Source organism: Stegostoma tigrinum, chromosome 7 (assembly GCF_030684315.1).
Source record: "Stegostoma tigrinum isolate sSteTig4 chromosome 7, sSteTig4.hap1, whole genome shotgun sequence".
In the NCBI taxonomy this organism is placed as follows: domain Eukaryota; kingdom Metazoa; phylum Chordata; class Chondrichthyes; order Orectolobiformes; family Stegostomatidae; genus Stegostoma; species Stegostoma tigrinum.
In genome coordinates, this window is record NC_081360.1 from 56,914,759 (window position 1) to 56,932,318 (window position 17,560).

At 45.7% G+C, this 17,560-nt stretch overlaps 1 protein-coding gene across 2 annotated transcripts in view; it reads left to right on the top strand.

Moving 5' to 3' along the window:
- Positions 1–844: 844 nt before the first annotated feature.
- Positions 845–17,560, top strand: part of gpd2 (glycerol-3-phosphate dehydrogenase 2 (mitochondrial)) — a 131,614-nt gene continuing 114,898 nt past the window's right edge. Inside the window, exon 1 of one of the 2 annotated variants that reach the window (XM_048534367.2) lies at positions 845–971. The gene's annotated coding sequence lies outside the window, so the exon portion shown is untranslated. Of the gene's footprint in view, positions 972–4,284; positions 4,307–17,560 lie in introns of those variants that run through there. The other variant, XM_059647282.1, reaches the window with a different exon arrangement.

Genomic DNA, 17,560 nt, shown 5'->3' on the forward strand with positions numbered 1-17,560 from the left:
AAAGGGAGAATTAAAGAACAGAACGCTATTTAAATGTAGAAAAAATGGCAGCAAACTGCAATACAAAGGAACTGAAGAGTACTACTGCATGACACGCAGGAAGCTGGCATATGGGTGCAGCAGGTAATTAGGAAGGCCAATGGAATGTTGGCCCTATTTCAAGGGGTGGAACAGCAGAAGTGCCACTGTCTGTAGGTCAGAAGCCCAAGTTCAAATCTCACCTATCCCAGAGATGTCAGTTCATTGATAACATCTCTGAACAGGTTGATTACAAGTATCTACCAAGACTATTGCTGGAGCATGGGAAAAGAGGTGATAGGGGCTTGATGACCGGAGCAGAAACAACAGGGTGAAGGACCTCTTTCCGTGCTGCAAAACAAAAGGATGGACATGGAGTGGGAGAGGAGTGGAGGACTCTCGCCTGCTGCTATTCAATTAGCTTGTCTAGGTCGAAGCATTTGGCACAGTATACACCCAATCTGAGACAGCAGAAACTAATACAAATGCCTGTGTACTGATTTGAAGGGTCTTGGACATGGAGAGGGTTTTCCAGCCTCAAAACGGACTACGTTCTGGATTCCACTCATCAGGTAGTTATATTCCACGAAATCAGGAGGTGCAGTATTACCAGACCTTTGGTTGCAATAAAAACATAAAAGCAAGGATCATACCATGATCAGGAACAGTACCTTTAGCCGGCCACATACAGTACGGAATTGCTCACGGGGCAGGGCTAAGATAACGTCTAATTTAAGAAAACACCCTATCTGCCTCTGATTGGTGCAGTAAAGACAAAACCAGCCCTATATTGACTGCATCGCCGCAGCCCCGTTGGGCAGCTAGAGCTGTCAATCTGTGAGTAAGGTCACGGTCCTGTAAGTGGAAACGTTGTGTAAAACGAAGCCTGTTTCATTGAGCTGCAGATCATGGAATTTCTAAGCAGGGATGAAGGAGACCGACACTGGGATTTGGTAAGTACCTGCGTTGTTAACGATGGGGCTTTTAGACAGGGTGACGAGAAATGATACAGTCGGTTTAACATCGTGCTGCAGTGATATCGCGTCCGGGCAGCGGGGATCGACGTCCATCCACAGGTAAGGCTTGTGAGGCACAGGGATGTTGCTATCCGCTTTCGCATCCAGTTTGCACCTTATGCAACATCACCCGTCTCGAACGTGCAATTATTAGGGACTTTCTTTCTTTCTGTGTACGTACATAGGGTATGTAAAGGCCGCCCTCAGCGGTTGTTTTGCTACTTCCTGTTTCTTTTCCACCCCGCCCGCTGCTGAGCAAAGTGTAGATCCCGCCCAGGAGAGGGGCTCCTGAAATCCCGAACTCGAGTGGCAAAAAATAGTATCAGTTTTAGGGTGACAACATCATCACCTGCCACAAACTTGGTTTTCAGGCTCTGAAGGAGTCACAGCAAATGCCAAGTATGTAGCTAAGAACATCTCTGACTAACCTTATTGATGGGACACTGCGTTTGGTAACTTGCTATTCCAGAGAATCTTACTTTCGATTACTTTATGTATTAGCACCGTTATATTCAAATGTGATCCCTCTTTTAAAAAACCTCATGTCTTCACCATTCTCTGCTGTTTCTTCCAGTTTGTCAGCCTTGTGAGATATTTGCATTCCCCTAGTTCTGGCCCATCCAGCATCCCCAATTTTAATTGCTCCACCATTGTTTACTGCAGTTTAATTGTCTGGACCTTGCCTTCTGAAATTCCCTCCTGAAACCTCTGCCTCTCAAGCTCACATTCTTCCTTTCAACCATTCCCTATAACCTGTCTTTTGATTAAGTATTTGGTCATTTTACCTCATATTTCCTTCTGTGGCTTCTGCCATGTTATATTTTATCACACTTTAAAAGGAGACGTTGTTTGGTGGAATGGGCAGACAAATGGAACATGAAGTTCATTGCAGTGAAATGTGAAATGATTCATTTTGCTAAGAAGAAGATGAAGAGACAGACTCTAAAAGTCTCAACTCCAAATGGGGTTCAGGAACAGAGGCACTTCTATCTGTAAATGTGCAAAGATAATTGAAGGTGGCACGCAGGTTAAGAGAGTGATTAATAAAGTGGAGAGTGTGCTAGTATTTATGAGTAGAATAGTAGAGTAAGAAGTCCTATTGAATTTACACAGGACACTAGTGCAGCCTCATTTGGAGTATTGTTTTGAGTTCTGGCTGTAACACTTTATGAAGGATGTAAAGGAATTGGGTACAGTGCAGAAGAGGTTTACAAGAATGGTTCCAGGGATGAAGAACTTTAATTACAAAGATAGATTGGAGGAGTTAGGATCATTTTCCTTCGAAAAGAGAAGGCTGAGAAGAGATTTAAGAAGGTATTCAAAATCATCACCAGTGTGTACAAAGTGGATTGAAGCTGTTCACATGCCTAGATGTTGAAAATGAGATAGCACAGATGTAAAGTGATTGAAACATAAACACGTGATCTACGGAAAATCTTCTTCCAGCTCTTGGTTAGTCTAGAATTCACTACGTTGTGAATAATGGAGGGTGGTTCAATTGAAACATTCAGAAAGGAATTATCCTGTTATCTGGAAAAGATGATTGTGGACAGCTACATAGACAAAGAGGAGAATTGCATTAAATGAATTGCTCAATTGAAGAGCTGGTGCATACATATTGGACCAAGTGGCCTCCGAGTGTGCTGTGATTATTTTGAGATTCTATAAAAAGCCTTGGGATGTTTTATTAAAGTCTTCAGACTTGGAATTTGTACTTGCACCCAGAGATATACTTAATCTGGATGGAAACCAATTAAGTGGTTTAATAGATTACAAAATTTGATGTTAATTAATTGCATAGATAATTGCTGTGTGTCCAAGCCTCCTTGATCTTTTACAGCAACCCATTAAACTCTTTACCCCTATTGGATCTCCTTTCATGAAAATTGCCTCACTCTTAAACCTGAAATTGGCATTCCCAGTTGAACTCATTTCAAGATCTCAGAAATTTGAAACGAGATTTAGTTGTAGCAGGATTTGTTTTACTGCAAAATTTTGAGCATTGTAAATACACATAAAAATACTATAAATGTAGATCTGTCACAATAAAAATAATTTTTGGATATTCTGAAACTGCCACTGTGAGAATGTGGATCAAAAGTTGAAACTAGAACTTTGATACCTATTAACAAAATATATATTGTGGATTCAGTGCCTTTCTTGGTCCATCCTTTTATTAGAGTCATAATTGCTGAGTTGCACCCACTTCTGATGAAGCTGGGAGGATGCTTGTCTGAAACTTGACATCAGAAAAATGAGTTTGATTGGTATGTAACTTTTTTGGCTGCACTCACAGTACTCCTAGTTACAAAATGTAATACTACTACTTGTTTAGACTTTTCATAGAGTCACACGTATGGAAAGTGACCCTTGGGTCCAAATAGTCCACGCTGACCGTATTCCCAAACTAAACTAGTCCCACCTGCCCATGTTTAGCTTCCAGTCCTTTTCTATCCAAATGCCTTAAAATGTTGTAATTGTACCAAAATCCACCATTTCCTCTGGTAGTTTATTCCACACCAGAACTGCTGCCTGTAACAAAGTTGCCCCTCCCTTGTGTCCTTTTAAAAAATTTCTCCCTTTACCTAAAAATATGCCCCTTAGTTTTGAACTCCCCCATCCTAGGAAAAGATCCTTGCTATTCACCTTAACTATGCCTCGTTTGATTTTATAAACACATATAAGGTCACCCCTGAACCTCCTGTGTTCCAGGGAAAAATATCCCAGCATATACAGCCTATGTTTACAGCTCAAGACCTCCATTCCTGGCAACATTCTGGTAAATCTTTTCTGAACACACTCCAATTTAATAATGTCCTTCCTGTAGCAGGGTGACTAGAACTGTGCACAGTCCTCCAAAACAGGTCTCTCCAGCATCTGCAGTTCCTATTATTTCTGGTACAAAGAAATTCTGATCATTTTGCTGGATGGGCTAAGGAGTGGCAGATGGAGTTTAATTTAGATAAATGTGTGGATTGCATTTGGTAAAATAAACAAGGGCAGGGCTTATACAATTAAAGGTAGTGCCCTGGGTAGTGTTGTGAAATAGAGAAACCGAAGGGTTGCGGCATATAATTCTTTGAAATTTGCATCACAGGTATGCAGGGTGGTTAAGAAGGCATTTGGCACGCTTATCTTCATTGCTCAGACCTTACAGTACAGGAGATAGTACACGATATCCTATGTGCTGTTTAACCTCAACACGACATCTTATCTCCTGTACTGTAAGGTGATATCGCGTCCGGGCAGCGGGGATCGACGTCCATCCACAGGTAAGGCTTGTGAGGCACAGGGATGTTGCTATCCGCTTTCGCATCCAGTTTGCACCTTATGCAACATCACCCGTCTCGAACGTGCAATTATTAGGGACTTTCTTTCTTTCTGTGTACGTACATAGGGTATGTAAAGGCCGCCCTCAGCGGTTGTTTTGCTACTTCCTGTTTCTTTTCCACCCCGCCCGCTGCTGAGCAAAGTGTAGATCCCGCCCAGGAGAGGGGCTCCTGAAATCCCGAACTCGAGTGGCAAAAAATAGTATCAGTTTTAGGGTGACAACATCATCACCTGCCACAAACTTGGTTTTCAGGCTCTGAAGGAGTCACAGCAAATGCCAAGTATGTAGCTAAGAACATCTCTGACTAACCTTATTGATGGGACACTGCGTTTGGTAACTTGCTATTCCAGAGAATCTTACTTTCGATTACTTTATGTATTAGCACCGTTATATTCAAATGTGATCCCTCTTTTAAAAAACCTCATGTCTTCACCATTCTCTGCTGTTTCTTCCAGTTTGTCAGCCTTGTGAGATATTTGCATTCCCCTAGTTCTGGCCCATCCAGCATCCCCAATTTTAATTGCTCCACCATTGTTTACTGCAGTTTAATTGTCTGGACCTTGCCTTCTGAAATTCCCTCCTGAAACCTCTGCCTCTCAAGCTCACATTCTTCCTTTCAACCATTCCCTATAACCTGTCTTTTGATTAAGTATTTGGTCATTTTACCTCATATTTCCTTCTGTGGCTTCTGCCATGTTATATTTTATCACACTTTAAAAGGAGACGTTGTTTGGTGGAATGGGCAGACAAATGGAACATGAAGTTCATTGCAGTGAAATGTGAAATGATTCATTTTGCTAAGAAGAAGATGAAGAGACAGACTCTAAAAGTCTCAACTCCAAATGGGGTTCAGGAACAGAGGCACTTCTATCTGTAAATGTGCAAAGATAATTGAAGGTGGCACGCAGGTTAAGAGAGTGATTAATAAAGTGGAGAGTGTGCTAGTATTTATGAGTAGAATAGTAGAGTAAGAAGTCCTATTGAATTTACACAGGACACTAGTGCAGCCTCATTTGGAGTATTGTTTTGAGTTCTGGCTGTAACACTTTATGAAGGATGTAAAGGAATTGGGTACAGTGCAGAAGAGGTTTACAAGAATGGTTCCAGGGATGAAGAACTTTAATTACAAAGATAGATTGGAGGAGTTAGGATCATTTTCCTTCGAAAAGAGAAGGCTGAGAAGAGATTTAAGAAGGTATTCAAAATCATCACCAGTGTGTACAAAGTGGATTGAAGCTGTTCACATGCCTAGATGTTGAAAATGAGATAGCACAGATGTAAAGTGATTGAAACATAAACACGTGATCTACGGAAAATCTTCTTCCAGCTCTTGGTTAGTCTAGAATTCACTACGTTGTGAATAATGGAGGGTGGTTCAATTGAAACATTCAGAAAGGAATTATCCTGTTATCTGGAAAAGATGATTGTGGACAGCTACATAGACAAAGAGGAGAATTGCATTAAATGAATTGCTCAATTGAAGAGCTGGTGCATACATATTGGACCAAGTGGCCTCCGAGTGTGCTGTGATTATTTTGAGATTCTATAAAAAGCCTTGGGATGTTTTATTAAAGTCTTCAGACTTGGAATTTGTACTTGCACCCAGAGATATACTTAATCTGGATGGAAACCAATTAAGTGGTTTAATAGATTACAAAATTTGATGTTAATTAATTGCATAGATAATTGCTGTGTGTCCAAGCCTCCTTGATCTTTTACAGCAACCCATTAAACTCTTTACCCCTATTGGATCTCCTTTCATGAAAATTGCCTCACTCTTAAACCTGAAATTGGCATTCCCAGTTGAACTCATTTCAAGATCTCAGAAATTTGAAACGAGATTTAGTTGTAGCAGGATTTGTTTTACTGCAAAATTTTGAGCATTGTAAATACACATAAAAATACTATAAATGTAGATCTGTCACAATAAAAATAATTTTTGGATATTCTGAAACTGCCACTGTGAGAATGTGGATCAAAAGTTGAAACTAGAACTTTGATACCTATTAACAAAATATATATTGTGGATTCAGTGCCTTTCTTGGTCCATCCTTTTATTAGAGTCATAATTGCTGAGTTGCACCCACTTCTGATGAAGCTGGGAGGATGCTTGTCTGAAACTTGACATCAGAAAAATGAGTTTGATTGGTATGTAACTTTTTTGGCTGCACTCACAGTACTCCTAGTTACAAAATGTAATACTACTACTTGTTTAGACTTTTCATAGAGTCACACGTATGGAAAGTGACCCTTGGGTCCAAATAGTCCACGCTGACCGTATTCCCAAACTAAACTAGTCCCACCTGCCCATGTTTAGCTTCCAGTCCTTTTCTATCCAAATGCCTTAAAATGTTGTAATTGTACCAAAATCCACCATTTCCTCTGGTAGTTTATTCCACACCAGAACTGCTGCCTGTAACAAAGTTGCCCCTCCCTTGTGTCCTTTTAAAAAATTTCTCCCTTTACCTAAAAATATGCCCCTTAGTTTTGAACTCCCCCATCCTAGGAAAAGATCCTTGCTATTCACCTTAACTATGCCTCGTTTGATTTTATAAACACATATAAGGTCACCCCTGAACCTCCTGTGTTCCAGGGAAAAATATCCCAGCATATACAGCCTATGTTTACAGCTCAAGACCTCCATTCCTGGCAACATTCTGGTAAATCTTTTCTGAACACACTCCAATTTAATAATGTCCTTCCTGTAGCAGGGTGACTAGAACTGTGCACAGTCCTCCAAAACAGGTCTCTCCAGCATCTGCAGTTCCTATTATTTCTGGTACAAAGAAATTCTGATCATTTTGCTGGATGGGCTAAGGAGTGGCAGATGGAGTTTAATTTAGATAAATGTGTGGATTGCATTTGGTAAAATAAACAAGGGCAGGGCTTATACAATTAAAGGTAGTGCCCTGGGTAGTGTTGTGAAATAGAGAAACCGAAGGGTTGCGGCATATAATTCTTTGAAATTTGCATCACAGGTATGCAGGGTGGTTAAGAAGGCATTTGGCACGCTTATCTTCATTGCTCAGACCTTACAGTACAGGAGATAGTACACGATATCCTATGTGCTGTTTAACCTCAACACGACATCCTATCTCCTGTACTGTAAGGTCTGAGCAATGAAGATAAGCGTGCCAAATGCCTTCTTAACCACCCTGCATACCTGTGATGCAAATTTCAAAGAATTATATGCCGCAACCCTTCGGTTTCTCTATTTTACAACACTACCCAGGGCACTACCTTTAATTGTATAAGCCCTGCCCTTGTTTATTTTACCAAATGCAATCCACACATTTATCTAAATTAAACTCCATCTGCCACTCCTTAGCCCATCCAGCAAAATGATCAGAATTTCTTTGTACCAGAAATAATAGGAACTGCAAATGCTGGAGAATCTGAGATAACCAAGTGTGAAGCTGGATGAACACAGCAGGCCAAGCAGCAACTTAGGAGCGCAAAAGCTGATGGTTTGGGCCTAGACCCTTCATCAGAAGTGAGGGAGGGGCAGATGGTTCTGAAATAAATAGGGAGAGAGATTGAAGATTGATAGAGGAGAAGATAGGTGGAGAGGAGACAGACCAAGTTAAAGAGACGGGGATGGAGCCAGTAGAGGTGAGTGTAGGTGGGGAGGTAGGGAGGGAATAAGTCAGTCCGCGGAGGCCAGAGAGGTCAAGGGAGTGGGATGAGGTTAGTAGGAAATGGGGGTGCGATTTGAGGTGGGAGGACGGAATAGGTGAGAGGAAGAACAGGTTAGGGAGGTGGGGACGAGCTGGGCTGGTTTTGGGATGCAGTAGGGGGAGGGGAGATTTTGAAGCTTGTGAAATCCACACTAATGCCATTGAGCTGCAGGGTTCCCAAGCCGAATATGAGTTACTGTTCCTGTAACCTTCGGGTGGCATTGTTGTGGCACTGCAGGAGGCCCAGGAATGGGAGGGGGAGTTGAAATGGCTCACGACGGGGAGCTGCAGTTGCTTATTGTGAACCGAGCATAGGTGTTCTGCAAAGCAGTCCCCAAGCCTCCGCTTGGTTTCCCCGATGTAGAGGAGGCCACAACAGGTACAGCAGATGCACTATACCACATTGGCAGATGTTCACCTGCACATCTGCTCGATGTGGAAAGTCTTCTTCGGGCCTGGCACGGGGGTGAGGGAGGAGGTATGGGGGCAGGTGTAGCACTTCCTGCTGTTACAGTGGTAAGTGCCGAGTGTGGTGGGGTTGGACGGAAGTGTGGAGCGGACAAGAGTGTCACAGAGAGAGTGATCCCTCCGGGAAGCAGACAAGGGTGGGGAGGGAAAAATGTCTTTGATAGTGGGGTCGGATTGCAGATGTTGGAAGTGTCAGAGGATGATGCGTTGGATCCGGAGGTTGGTGGGGTGATACATGAGGACAAGAGGGATTCTCTTTTGGCGGTTATTGTGGGGACGGGGTGAGAGAGATGAGTTGCGGGAAATGCAGGAGACACAGTCAAGCGTGTTCTCCACCACTACAGGGGGGAAGTTGCGGTCCGTGAAAAACGAGGTCATCTTAGATGTACGGGAGTGGAATGCCTCATCCTGGGACCAGATGAGGCGGAGGTGGAAGTGAAGGAATTGGGAATAAGGGATGACATTCTTGCAGGAAGGTATGTGGGAGGAGGTGTATTCTAGGTGGCTGGGGAGTCAGTGGGCTTAAAATGGATATTGGTTTCTAGGTGGTTGCCTGAGATAGAGACGGGGAGGTCCAGGAAGGTGAGGGAGGTGTTAGAGATAGTCCAGGTGAAATTGAGGTTGGGGTGGAAGAGAAGTTGTTGAGGGTGAGGACAAGTTCAGCTAGGTGGATGAGGATGTCGGTGGAGGGGGATTGGTCGGGCCTGCGGCACAGGAAGAAGCGGAGGACCTTTTAGGCCATCTGCATGGGGAATGCAGGTGTATAGGGACTGGGCGTCCATGGTAAAAATGAGGTGTTGGGAACTGGGGAATTGGAAGTTCTGAAGGAGGTGGAGGGTATGGGTGGTGTCATGGATGTAGGTTGCGAGTTCCTGGACCAACAGGGAAAAATGGAGTCCACATACGTGGAAAAGTGTTCAGTGGGGCAGGAGGTGGCGAAGACAATGGGTCAACCAGGGCAGGTGGGTTTGTGGATTTTGGGAAGGAAATAGAAGTGGGCGGTGTGGGTTTGGGGAGCAGTGAAGTTGGAGGCTGTGGGTGGGAGGTCACCTGGGAGGTGATGAGGTTGTGAATGGTTTGGGAGATGATGTTTTGGTTCTCGGGGGTGGGGCCATGATCCGGGGGCGGTAGAAGGAGGTGACAGAGAGTTGGCATCTGGCCTCAGTGATGTAGAGGTCAATGTGCCATACTACAGTTGCGCCTCCCTGGTCTGCGGGTTTTATGGTGAGGCTGGGATTGGAGCGGTGGAAGTGGAGGGCTGCACGTTCTGTCGGGGAGAGGTTCGAGTGGGTGAGGGGGTGGAGAGGTTGATGCGATTGATGTCTTGATGACATTTGGAGAAGAAGAGGTCGAGGGAGGGTAGGAGGCCTTGGGGTGGTGTCCAGAAGGAGGGCTTGTGTTGGAGGCGGGTGAAGGGGTCAGTAGAGGGAGGGTTAGGCTCACAGTTAAAGAAGTAAGCGTGGAGGTGGAGGCAGCGGAAAAATTGCTCAATGTCTAAACGTGACCGGTATTCGTTGATGTGTGGGTGGAGGGGGACAAAGATGAGCCCCTTGCTGAAGACTGACTGTTCGCCCTCAGTCAGGGGGATGTCTCTGGGGGATGGTGAAAATTTGGCAGGGCTCAGTGTGGCTGTCTTCTCTGCAGCTGCTGGCTGTGGGTGGATTATGTCAGTGTGGCTGTGGTTGGGGTTGCGTCGGTGGTGGACAGAGTTGCATCCGCGTCCATGATGGGCGCAGTTGTGACAGTGGTGGGCGCAGTAGGGTAGGTGGCGGCAGTAGCGGCGATGGTCATGTCTGTGATGTTGTTTTCAGAAGCGGAGGCTGTGGCTGCAGCAACAATGGCGCTCACTGTCCCGGAAGTGGTGTCTCTGGCGCTGGCAGATGTGACATCATCTGTGGGTTCTCCAACAGTTGCCTCATGGCCAATGGCGGCGGGTACACTGTGGGAAATGTCCTGGGTACGGCTGGGGATTTGGGAGCTGGAGGAATCCCGTTTTAGGTGGCAGGGACCAGTGAGTTTACTGTACTTACAGTTTTTAGTGCCCAATAAAGCTGAGTAGAAATTGTGAGTTCAGGTTGTGGATCTTACATACAATAAAAAACAGGAGAGGTCCTTTGCGGGTCTGGGAGAGGGAGGCTCTGAGCAGGGGTAGGCTGGATTGTAGTGCCTGGAGATGCCGGCGCATTGCTACGAGTGTGTATTTCAGGAGTCGCAGGGAGAAATGCTTCTGAAGGGTCTCAATCTTCTGGATGTCGATATTGTCGTGGTTGGGGCCGAATTGGGAAGGCTTGAATGTGGACTGTAGGCCATTGGGGATGATCTGGTTCGGTAGGCAGGTACGAAGAAAGGTGATGTGGCTGTAGTACCTGGTTTGTTTCAAGACATGGTCGAGCAGTTTCAAGGTCGAGGAGTACTCTGAGACAGCCTTCTTCACTGTCCACCAATTTTGGTGGCATCTGCAAACTTACTGACAAATGCCTCCGACACTCTCATCCAGCTTGTTTATACAAAGGGCAAACAAAAGTAGACCTAGTACCGATCCCTGTGGAACACCACTGATCATAGGCCTCCAGTCTGAAAAGCAACTCTTCACCACCACCCCCTGTCTCCTACCATTTAGTCAAATTTGCATCCAGTTGGAAAGCTCTGAATTTTTAGGAATTAATCGACCATGTTTAACTTTGTTAAAGGCTTTACTAAAGTCCATGCAAACAATGTCTACCACGCTACCCTCGTCAATCTTCTTGGTTACTTCTTCAAAAAACTCAATCAAGCTTTTCAGACTACCACCTATTTTCAACAGTCTTTATCAGCTAATTTCCCCCACACGCAACCATGCTGACTACTCCTAATCAGTGCTTGCCTCTCCAAATGCTTGTAAATCCTATCATTCAGAATCACCCACAACAACTTACCCCACACCGATGTCAGGCTCATAGGTCTATAGTTCCCAGGCTTCTTCCTATAACCTTTTTTAAGTAGAGGCACAACATTAGCCACCTCTCGCCCTCTGGTTTAGATGTTACAACATAATGAGTGCTCACACCAGCGCAGTAATACCAAGATCTTACTAATACTAAAGTAGATTTCTAAAAAAATGCATAGAACATTCCAGACAAAAAACAGCTTGCATTTATATAACTCCTTATGATATTACATTTCAAAATGAATTTCTTTGAAATACAGTTTCTTGTTATCTCAGTGCCTAATATATTCATGCAGTTTCACTTTACAAACAATATCCCAGTTACTCCCATTACCATCCCTGGATATGTTCTGTCCCACTGACAGGAAACATCAAGCAGAGGTGGTAGCACAGTGATATACAGTTAACAGAGTTCCATGGGAGGCCCCTTTATTAATCACAGACCCCATGAAGTCTCATGGAATCAGGTCAAATGTAGACAAGGTATACTACTGCTGTCTACCACCTATTCCCAACAGTCTTTATCAGCTAATGAACCAGCACTCTGCCATATTGAGCACAGAAGAAGCAATGGGGTTGAGAAAGGCAGAGAATATACCCTGAGTGGAAGATCTCAGTATCCATAGCAAAGAATAGGTCAGTGGGGCCATTACTGACTGAGCTGGTCAAGTCCTAAAAGATGTAGCTATGAGGCTGGGTCTGTGGCAGGTCGTGAGGGACTGACTAAGAAGGAGAAACATACTTGACTTCATCCTCACATCTGCCCACATGGTATTGGTAGGAGGGACTATTATATGATTGTTGTGGTAATGAAGTCCCATGTCAGTGTTGAGAATACCCTCCACCATGTTGTGTGATACCATCATTGTGCTAAATAAGATAGAACAGACCTAGCAGCTCAACTGGGTGGACCATCACACAGCCACAGAATTGTATGTAAACACAATCGGCAATCTCCTGGGACAGAATATTCCCCACTCTATCATGACCATCAAATCTACCAATCTAAACTGGTACAATGAAGAGTGCACAGGGGGATGCCAGAAGCAGTACAGGCAAAAACTGAGTTGTGAATGTGCTGAAGCTACAATTTAAATCTGCACTTGCGTTGAACAGCATTAAGCAGCAAGACATAGACAGGGTTAGCAATTTCACACCCAGTGGATCATTGCAATCCTGCAACACCAATGAATACCAGTCACGTTTGGACATCGAGCAGTTTTTCCGCCACCTTCGCCTCCACGCTTACTTCTTTAACCGGGAGCCTAACCCTCCCTCCACTGACCCCTTCACCTGCATCCAACACAAGTCCTCTTCCTGGACACCACCCCCAGGCCTCCTACCCTCCCTCGACCTCTTCATCTCCAACTGCCTTTGAGACATGAACCGCCTCAACCTCTCCACCCCTCTCACCCACTTCAACCTCTCCCCCGCAGAACGGGCAGCCCTCCGCTCCAACCCCAACCTCACCATCAAACCCGCAGACAAGGGAGGCGCAGTGGTAGTATGGCGCACTGACCTATACATCGCCGAGGCCAGACGCCAACTCTCCGACACCACCTCCTACCCCCCCCTCGATCATGACCCCACCCCCGAGCACCAAACCATCATCTCCAACACCATCCATGACCTCATCACCTCAGGGGACCTCCCACCCACAGCCTCTAACCTCATTGTTCCCCAACCCCGCACGGCCCATTTCTATCTCCTTCCCAAAATCCACAAACCTGCCTGCCCTGGTCGACCCATTGTCTCAGCCTGTTCCTGCCCCACCAAACTCATCTCCACCCATCTGGACTCCATTTTCTCCCTGTTGGTCCAGGAACTCCCCACCCACGTCCGTGACACCACCCACGCCCTCCACCTCCTCCAGAACTTCCAATTACCCGGCCCCCAACACCTCATTTTCACCATGGACGCCCAATCCCTATACACCTGTATTCCTCATGCAAATGGCCTCAAGGCCCTCCGCTTCTTCCTGTCCCGCAGGCCCGACCAGTCCCCCTCCACCGATGCCCTCATCCGCCTCGCTGAACTTGTCCTCACCTTCAACACCTCTTTCGATTCCTCCCACTTCCTACAGACAAAGGGGGTGGCCATGAGCACCCGCATAGGCCCAAGCTATGCCTGCCTCTTTGTAGGTTACGTTGAACAGTCTCTCTTCCGCACCTACATAGGCCCCAAACCCCACCTCTTCCTCCGTTACATTGTTGACTGTATCGGCGCCGCCTCCTGCTCCCCAGAGGAGCTCAAACAGTTCATCCACTTCAACAACACCTTCCACCCTAACCTCAAGTTTACCTGGGCCATCTCCAGCACATCCCTCACCTTCCTGGACCTCTCAGTCTTCATGTCAGGTAACCAGCTAGAAACTGATGTCCATTTCAAGCCCACTGACTCCCACAGCTACCTAGAATACACCTCCTCCCACCCACCCTCCAGCAAAAATTCCATCCCCTATTCCCAATTCCTCCGCCTCCACCACATCTGCTCCAAGGATGAGGCATTCCATTCCCGCACATCCCAGATGTCCAAGTTCTTCAAGGACCGCAACTTTCCCCCCCACAGTGGCCGGGAAAACCCTTGACTGCGTCTCCCGCATTTCCCGCAAGACATCCCTCACACCCCACCCCTGCCACAACCGCCCCAAGAGGATCCCCCTCGTTCTCACACACCACCCCACCAACCTCCGGACTCAACGCATCATCCTCCGACTCTTCCGCCATCTACAATCCGACCCCACCACCCAAGACATTTTTCCATCCCCACCGTTGTCTGCCTTCCAGAGAGACCACTCTCTCCGTGACTCCCTTGTTTGCTCCACACTCCCTCCAACCCCACCACACCTGGCACCTTGCTCTGCAACCACAGGAAGTGCTACACTTTCCCCCACACCTCCTCCCTCACCCCCATCCCAGGCCCCAAGATGACTTTCCATATTAAGCAGATGTTCACCTGCACATCTGCCAATGTGGTACACTGTATCCATTGTATCCGGTGTGGCTTCCTCTACCTTGGGGAAACCAAGCGGAGGCTTGGGAACCGCTTTACAGAACACCTCCGCTCAGTTCGCAATAAACAACTGCACCTCCCAGTCGCGAACCATTTTAACTCCCCCTCCCATTCTTTAGACGACATGTCCATCATGGGCCGCCTGCAGTGCCACAATGATGCCACTCAAAGGTTGCAGGAACAACGACTCGTATTCCGCTTGGGAACCCTGCAGCCCAATGGTATCAATGTGGACTTCACCAGCTTCAAAATCTCCCCTTCCCCCACTGCATCCCAAAACCAGCCCAGTTCGTCCCCTCCGCCCACTGCATCACACAACCAGCCCAGCCTGTCTCCGCCTCCCTAACCTGTTCTTCCTCTCACCCATCCCTTCCTCCCACCTCAAGCCGCACCTCCATTTCCAACCTACTAACCTCATTCCACCTCCTTGACCTCTCCGTCCTCCCTGGACCGACCTATCCCCTCCCTACCTCCCCACCTATATTCTCCTCTCCACCTATCTTCTTTTCTCTCTATCTTCGGTCCGCCTCCCCCTCTCTCCCTATTTATTCCAGAACCTTCTCCCCATCCCCCTCTCTGATGAAGGGTCTAGGCCTGAAATGTCAGCTTTTGTGCTCCTGAGATGCTGCTTGGCCTGCTGTGTTCATCCAGCTTCACATTTTGTTATCTTGGATTCTCCAGCATCTGCAGTTCCCATTATCTCTGACACGTCCGGTTGCTTAATGGTGACAGGCAATTAAAAAATGCACTGGAAGAGCAAGCTTCACAAATATCCCTGTCCTCAAAAGATTGGGGAGCCCAAAACAGCAGAGCACAATATTAGGCTAATGTATTCAGAACAATCTTCAACCAGAAGTGCTGATTGCATGATTAATCACATCCTCCTGGAGAGATCTCCAGCATCAGGTGCTAGTCTTCAGCAATACTATTCACTGCACATGATATGAAGACATGTTGGAGCACTGGATCATGTGGTCTCCGGCAACATTCCAACTATTATACTAAAGATCTGTGCTCCAGAACATGCCACAAACATAGCCAAGCTGTTTCGGGACTGCTACAAACTTGCATCCACTTGACAATGTTGAAAATTTCACATGTATATGCATAAAAATCAGGACAAATCCAACCCAGCCAACTCCATCTGTCTCCTATTGATTATCAGTAAAGAGTTGGAAGGTGTCAACAACAGTGCTATCACGTAACACCTGCTCAGCAATAATCTGCACAGTGACACCCAGTTTGGGTTCCATCAGGGCCATTCAACTCCTGACCTGATTCCAGCTTTGGTTCAAACATGTACAAAAGAGCTGAATGCCAGAGGTGAAGTGAGAGTGGTAGCCCTTGCCAATAAGGCCATATTTGACTGAATATGATATCAAGGAATCCGAGCAAAATGAGTCAATGTGAAATATTAGAGACTTACTTAGCACAAAGGGAAGTGGTTGTGTTTGTTGGAGGTTATTAATTTCCGCTACAGGAAATTTCTGCAGGAGTTCCTGAGGGTAGTGACCTAGGCCCAACCATCTTCAACTGCTTCATCGATGACCTTTGTGGCACCGTAAGGTCAGAAGTGAGTATGCTCGCTGATGACTGCACAATGTTTAGCATCATTTGTGATTCCACAGATGCTGAAGCAGATTATGTCTAAATGTAGCAAGACCTGGACAATATCCTGGTTTGAGCTGACAAGTGGCAAAAACATTTGCACCACAGAAGTGCCTGATAATAGCCAGCTCCAACATGCAACATCTAATCATTATCCCTTGGTATTCTGTGGCTTTACCATCTCTGAATCTCTCACTATCAACACCCTCGTCTAGCCATATAAATACTATTTATATACGAGCAGATCATAAGCCAGGAATTCTACATTAAGTAACTCACCACCTGAATCCTCAAAACTTGTCCACCATCTACAAGACTCAAGTCAAGATTGTGATGGAATGTTCCCCACTTACCTGAATGAGTAAAGATCCAGCAACGCTCAAGAAGTTTGATACTATCCAGCACAAAACAACCCCTTTGACAGCTACAGCAATAAAACTTCACTTCCTGTAGCACTGATGCTCGGTAGCAGCTGTGTATACCATATACAGGATGCAGAAATTCTCCAAAGCTCCATAGAAAGCCCCTTCAAAACCCATGACCGTTACTGTCTAGATGGACAATGGAGGCAGGTACAAAGCAACACCAAGTGCATGTTCTGTTCCAAGCCACTTACCATGCTGATTTGGAAAATTCTTGCTGTTCTTTCAGTGTCACTGAATCGGAATCCTGGAATTCTCTCCCACCAGCATTCTGAGTCTACCTACACCAAATAGACTGCAACGGTTCAAGAAGGCAACTGACCGCCACCTTCTCAAGGGCAACTAGGGAAGGGCAATAAATGCAGGCCCAGCAAGCAGTGTCCATGAATGCCATTTACTTCATTTTGATGATTTGATTTGATTGAAATCCAGTCTCAGCTTTGAGAAATAGTTCAGTTCAAGTTATAATATTTAAATAAAAAATAACTTGGCTGTGTATTCTGGCCGCATAATGCACTAGCTACAGCTCTGTACAGTTGTGTGGACTCATAGAAACTAATGCTGCCGATTGCCTCAATTCTTTGACCTTTGGAGCTCGTGTTCAGATGGTCTTCAATTACTTTTCCAAATGCCTGCTACCAAGAAAGAGGCATCTTCTTTTGTAGGTGACCACTGCTCCTAACTGTGATTTTGCCTCCTGTGGGCTATTTTACCTGATACGACAATGCTTGCTATCCCTTGCAAATGTGTGTCAAGCCTTGAATGTTAATTGTGCTTGCATAACAGCATTATACATTGGTAAAATAAATCCAAAACTGTGAATGCTGGGCATCTGAAACAAAAACAGAAATTTCTGGAGAAATTCAGCAGGTCTGGCAGCATCTGTTGGAAGAAAGCAAAGTTATTTGCATCTCACAGATGCTGCTGGACCTGCTGAGTTTCTGTACCAATTTGTTTTTATGTTATAAATGGGTGACCCATTTGCTACAGCCATGGGGGTAACATTGAAACCTGGCTTAGGGGTTGCACAGTGGCTCAGTGGTTAGCACTGCTGTCACATGCCACTAAGGACCCAGGTTCAA